This window comes from Sinocyclocheilus grahami, unplaced genomic scaffold (assembly GCF_001515645.1).
Source record: "Sinocyclocheilus grahami isolate Dianchi unplaced genomic scaffold, SAMN03320097.WGS_v1.1 scaffold281.1, whole genome shotgun sequence".
NCBI lineage: Eukaryota > Metazoa > Chordata > Actinopteri > Cypriniformes > Cyprinidae > Sinocyclocheilus > Sinocyclocheilus grahami.
In genome coordinates this window covers 1,899,949-1,906,375 of record NW_015505460.1, presented here as the reverse complement: position 1 = coordinate 1,906,375, position 6,427 = coordinate 1,899,949, and the positions used below count along the sequence as shown (strand labels likewise).

The following is a 6,427-nucleotide window of genomic DNA, read 5'->3' as shown; positions in this document are numbered from 1 at the left end:
TACAAACCCGATTCCAAAAAAGTTGGGACACTGTACAAATTGTGAATAAAAACAGAATGCAATGATGTGGAAGTTTCAAATGTCAATATTTTATTCAGAATACAACATAGATGACATTAAATGTTTAAACTGAGAAAATGTATAATTTTAAGGGAAAAATAAGTTGATTTTAAATTTCATGGCATCAACATCTCCAAAAAGTTGAGACAAGGCCATGTTTACCATTGTGTGGCATCCCCTCTTTTTATAACAGTCTGCAAACGTCTGGGGACTGAGGAAACAAGTTGCTCAAGTTTAGGAATAGGAATGTTGTCCCATTTTTGTCTAATACAGGCTTCTAGTTGCTCAACTGTCTTAGGGCTGTCGTCGCATCTTCCGCTTTATGATGCACCAAATGTTTTCTATGGGTGAAAGATCTGGACTGCAGGCTGGCCATTTCAGTATCCGGATCCTTCTACACAGCCATGATGTTGTAATTGATGCAGTATGTGGTCTGGCATTGTCATGTTGGAAAATGCAAGGTCTTCCCTGAAAGAGACGTCTGGATGGGAGCATATGTTGTTCTAGAACTTGGATATACCCTTCAGCATTGATTGTGCCTTTCCAGACGTGTAAGCTGCCCATGCCACACGCACTCATGCAACCCCATACCATCAGAGATGCAGGCTTCTGAACTGAGCGCTGATAACAACTTGGGTTGTCCTTGTCCTCTTTAGTCCGGATGACATGGCGTCCCAGTTTTCCCAAAGAGAACTTCAAATTTTGATTCGTCTGACCACAGAACAGTTTTCCACTTTGCCACAGTCCATTTTAAATGAGCCTTGGCCCAGAGAAAACGCCTGCGCTTCTGGATCATGCTTAGATATGGCTTCTTTTTTGACCTATAGAGTTTAAGCCGGCAACGGCGAATGGCACGGTGGATTGTGTTCACCGACAATGTTTTCTGGAAGTATTCCTGAGCCCATGTTGTGATTTCCATTACAGTAGCATTCCTGCATGTGATGCAGTGCCGTCTAAGGGCCCGAAGATCACGGGCATCCAGTATGGTTTTCCGGCCTAGACCCTTACGCACAGAGATTGTTAAATTTCATGGCATCAACACATCTCAAAAAAGTTGGGACAAGGCCATGTTTACCACTGTGTGGCATCCCCTCTTCTTTTTATAACGGTCTGCAAATGTCTGGGGACTGAGGAGACAAGTTGCTCAAGTTTAGGAATTTGTCCCATTCTTGTCTAATACAGGCTTTTAGTTGCTCAACTGTCTTAGGTCTTCTTTGTCGCATCTTCCTCTTTATGATGCGCCAAATGTTTTCTATGGGTGAGACTGCAGGACTGCAGGCTGGCCATTTCAGTACCCGGATCCTTCTTCTACGCAGCCATGATGTTGTAATTGATGCAGTAGGCATTGTCACATTGTCATGTTGGAAAATGCAAGGTCTTCCCTGAAAGAGACGACGTCTGGATGGGAGCATATGTTGTTCTAGAACTTGGATATACCTTTCAGCACTGATGGTGCCTTTCCAGATGTGTAAGCTGCACGCACTCATGCAACCCCATACCATCAGAGATGCAGGCTTCTGAACGGAGCGCTGATAACAACTTGGGTTGTCCTTGTCCTCTATAGTCCGGATGACATGGCGTCCCAGTTTTCCAAAAAGAACTTCAAATTTTGATTCGTCTGACCACAGAACAGTTTTCCACTTTGCCACAGTCCATTTTAAATGAGCCTTGGCCCAGAGAAAACGCCTGCGCTTCTGGATCATGTTTAGATATGACTTCTTTTTTGACCTATAGAGTTTTAGCCGGCAACGGCGAATGGCACGGTGGATTGGGTTCACCGACAATGTTTTCTGGAAGTATTGCTGAGCCCATGTTGTGATTTCCATTACAGTAGCATTCCTGTATGTGATGCAGTGCTGTCTAAGGGCCCGAAGATCACGGGCATCCAGTATGGTTTTCTGGCCTTGACCCTTACGCACAGAGAATGTTCCAGATTCTCTGAATCTTTGGATGATATTATGCACTGTAGATGATGATGATGATAACTTCAAACTCTTTGCAATTTTTCTCTGAGAAACTCTTTTCTGATATTGCTCCACTATTTTTTGCCAGAGAATTGATGATCCTCTGCCCATCTTGACTTCTGAGAGACACTGCCACACTGAGAGGCTCTTTTTATACCCAATCATGTTGCCAATTGACCTAATAAGTTGCAAATTGGTCCTCCAGCTGTTCCTTATATGTACATGTAACTTTTCCGGCCTCTTATTGCTACCTGTCCCAACTTTTTTTGAGCTGCATTAAACAGTGTGTAAAAGCAAAAGAAAATGCCATTCAGATGCAACTTCTGTGTTTCCTCTGCATTGCAAAGATGATTTTTTTTGTCAATACTGACTTAATTTGCTTGGTAACAGCAAAGATGTCTTATTAAATGTAAAAAAGAAAAAAAAATGGCTTTATAAAGGTAAAAAATGCCCATAAAAGGTAAAAATCTATTTAAACTTATTGGAAAAGATTAATCTGCTACATGACAGTAGGCTACTGTACATCAGATGGAATACTTCAAACCGGAGCTATTTTTGTTTGCTAAGAAGACACCCCAGAAGATGGATCAATTATCCATCATTGTTCAAAGTAAATAATTAGTTTTAATACACTCTAAAAAATGCTGGGCTGTTTCAACCCAACTTTAGGTCAAATATGGACTAACCCAACTTTTTGGTTAAAAATTAAATAAAAAACTTTAACCCAGCAGCTGGGTTAGTCCATATTTGACCCAATGTTGGGTTGAAACAGCCCAGCATTTTTTAGAGTGATAAATAAAAATATTGTAAAAATCAAGGAAATTTCTCTGGCATATCTTTCTTTTTGCTGTATCGAAAACATAATGAACCGTGAATTTTGCAAACCATTACATGTGTGTGTCTATATATATATATATATATAGACTCGTTATATTAGGCTACCTTAATTAATATGACATGGCATGAACACAGCATTCAGCTCATCCAACCCCAATCAAACACACCTGGACAAGCTAATTAAGGCCTTCCAGTCAGATTACTAGAAAGCTACAGGCAGGTGAGTTTGGGTTGGATTTGACCTGATCTCCTTGGACCTTTAAAACCCCATTTTACAGCGGTTGATATTGCAGCAACACGTTTATTCGTTTTAGTTTTGTGTGTTTCGCTGTCCACTCCTCCTGACGCACCAATTCAGCGCATTTTCCAGCAGAGATCGTTGTGAGATCGCAGGTCGGGAGGATGAGAGCTCGAGTGTTTTTCTCGTTGGTTGCCGTTTTATCGTGTGTGTTCGGATACTTGAGCATAACCGGCGCTACTCGAACCACAGGTGAGATGATCTGTTGACTTCATTACACAGCCTGAAGAAAAGCAGAAATGAGTGACTCTGTCTTTGAAAGTAATTAACACAATTTAGGAATGAGTAGTAGGTTTTAAAACCCTTTTTTCTTTCTTTTTTTATTTGAAGCAGATAACTATGTAAAATTTGTATCAAGGTTTGAGACTCCTTGCAAAACCCCTGATTTACAAATGCTGAAACCACGCTCCCTGGCCACCCCCTATAGTCGCCTTGATTTTGCCAAGTAATACATGTTCCTGGAAAACATTTCTGAGCAAAAATATCGACCTAACCCTACCCATAATTTATTCCTAAAATCAGAGGGAACTGATGGGTGTAGAAGCATCTAACCCTGATTGTAAGCCTAAAACTGACACTTATTGAAAACGTAGCCCTCGATTCTGATTGGTTGAATGGAATGTTGTTCCAGGATCAATAAGCACGTTGATCCAGAAACATGTTGTACTTGGTGAAATCACGTTCACCTATCCTCTTGAATCCTCTAGTGCAGTGGTTCTCAAACCTGTCCTGGAGTACCCCAGCACTGCACATTTTTGTATGTCTCCCTCATCTATCACACCTGATTCAACTCATCGGCTCATTAGTGGAGATTGCAAGACCTGAAGTGGGTGTGTCAGATATAGGGAGATATACAAAACTTGCAGTGCTGGGGGTACTTCATAGAGCGGTTTGAGAACACCTGCTCTAATGGACTGTTACTGTCCAGCGAAACCGACGGTCATGCCGTCCCTTCGAGGACGTTCTTCTGATTGAGACTGCTTTAGAGGACACAAATGCTGTCGATTTGACCTTGGGCCTGTTTGTGTGCTGCCCGTTTCCAGTGAGTTTCGGTTAATGGATGCTAGCGCCCCCCCACCCAAAAAAAGTAACTCCTTGAATTCAACAAGTTTTAAGCAGAACAATGTTATGTAAAACTTTCATTTAAGTGAATGGAAACGTTCAGCATTCAGTGGTTTCTGTCATGTGTCCGTATAACAGCAAAGCCAGGACGGTGTCCACCCCAATCATCTGGAAGAAGATCATGTACTAGTTCCTGTAAGAGTGACTCTAACTGTCCCGACAATGAGAAGTGCTGCAGCAATGGATGTGGACGTTACTGTACGGCTCCATGTACAGGTATTTGTTAAATTTGTTTTGGTATTATTATAAAAAAATTGCCTTTTGTTCTTGTCTCAAGTAGGTTTGAATTCATCCCTTAGGGTAGTTTTAAACCCAATGACTTTACAAAATAAAGAGGAAAAATACTTGACATATAATTCACTCTGTAGGGGAAAACTTGCTATTCATGCTTTGAGTGTTTCGTGCTGTTTATTGAAGTGGCATACTGTCCATAAGCCCAAACTAAAGCTGACTATCTGTGTCCACGCAGTGAAGCCGGGTCAATGTCCCAAACCGAAGTACATTCCACTGTTTGCTGAAAGCTGTTTCCATGATGACCAGTGTCCTGCCACACAGAAATGTTGCCCAACCACCAGTGGTCATGCATGCAGTGAACCACGTGGTCAGAGAAGCGGTCAAAGATTTGGCCAGGGGAGCGGGAACGGTTATGGAAGCGGATTTGGCCAGGGGAGTGGGAATGGCCAGGGGAGCGGTCATGGAAGCGGATTTGGCCAGAGGAGTGGATTTGGCAAAGGGAGCGGTCATGGGACTGGTCAGGGAAGCGGCCAAGGGACTGGTCAGGGAAGCGGCCAAGGGACTGGCCAGGGAAGCGGCCAAGGGACTGGCCAGGGAAGGGGTCAAGGGACTGGCCAGGGAAGGGGTCAAGGGACTGGCCAGGGAAGGGGTCAAGGGACTGGCCAGGGAAGGGGCCAGGGAAGCGGTCAAGGCCAGGGAAGGGGCCAGGGAAGCGGTCAAGGCCAGGCAAGCGGCCAGGGAAGCGGTCAAGGGACTGGTCAGGGAAGGGGCCAAGGTCAGGCAAGCGGCCGGGGAAGTGGTCGGGGAATCGGTCAAGGTCAGGGAAGCGGTCAAGGGACTGGTCAGGGAAGGGGTCGTGGTCAGGCAAGAGGCCAGGGAAGTGGTCAAGGCCAGGGGAGAGGTCAGGGGAGTAGTCAAGGGACTGGTCAGGGAAGGGGTCAGGGAATCGGTTTTGGCCAGGCAAGTGGTCAAGGTCAGGCAAGCGGCCAGGGAATCAGTTTTAGCCAGGCAAGTGGTCAAGGCCAGGCAAGCGGCCAGGGAATCAGTTTTAGCCAGGCAAGTGGTCAAGGCCAGGCAAGCGGCCAGGGAATCAGTTTTAGCCAGGCAAGTGGTCAAGGCCAGGCAAGCGGCCAGGGAATCAGTTTTAGCCAGGCAAGTGGTCAAGGCCAGGCAAGCGGCCAGGGAATCAGTTTTAGCCAGGCAAGTGGTCAAGGCCAGGCAAGCGGCCAGGGAATCAGTTTTAGCCAGGCAAGTGGTCAAGGCCAGGCAAGCGGCCAGGGAATCAGTTTTAGCCAGGCAAGTGGTCAAGGCCAGGCAAGCGGCCAGGGAATCAGTTTTAGCCAGGCAAGTGGTCAAGGCCAGGCAAGCGGCCAGGGAATCAGTTTTAGCCAGGCAAGTGGTCAAGGCCAGGCAAGCGGCCAGGGAATCAGTTTTAGCCAGGCAAGTGGTCAAGGCCAGGCAAGCGGCCAGGGAATCAGTTTTAGCCAGGCAAGTGGTCAAGGCCAGGCAAGCGGCCAGGGAATCAGTTTTAGCCAGGCAAGTGGTCAAGGCCAGGCAAGCGGCCAGGGAATCAGTTTTAGCCAGGCAAGTGGTCAAGGCCAGGCAAGCGGCCAAGGTCAGGGAAGTGGCCAAGGGACTGGTCAGGAAAGTGGTCAAGGCCAGGGAAGTGGTCATGATCAGGGAAGCGGCCAGGGTATCGGTTTTGGCCATGCAAGCGGCCAAGGTCAGGCGAGCGGCCAAGGTCAGGCGAGCGGCCAAGGTCAGGCGAGTGGCCAGGGAAGTGGTCAAGGGACTAGTCAGGGAAGGGGCCAGGGAATCGGTTTTGGCCAGGGAAGCAGTCAAGGCCAGGCGAGCGGCCAGGGAATCGGTTTTGGCGAGGCGAGCGGCCAGGGAATCGGTTTTGGCCAGGCGA

The 6,427-nt window shown here is 46.4% G+C and overlaps 1 long non-coding RNA gene across 50 annotated transcripts in view; it reads left to right on the top strand.

The window, feature by feature from the left end:
- The first annotated feature begins 3,098 nt into the window (after positions 1-3,098).
- The window catches only part of LOC107600306 (uncharacterized), a 5,877-nt gene continuing 2,548 nt past the window's right edge, over positions 3,099-6,427 (top strand). For 6 of the 50 annotated variants that reach the window (XR_001610788.1, XR_001610780.1, XR_001610784.1 and 3 more), the window contains exon 1: positions 5,073-5,272. This is a non-coding gene — a long non-coding RNA (uncharacterized lncRNA). The other 44 variants (XR_001610800.1, XR_001610783.1, XR_001610776.1 and 41 more) reach the window with 37 other exon arrangements.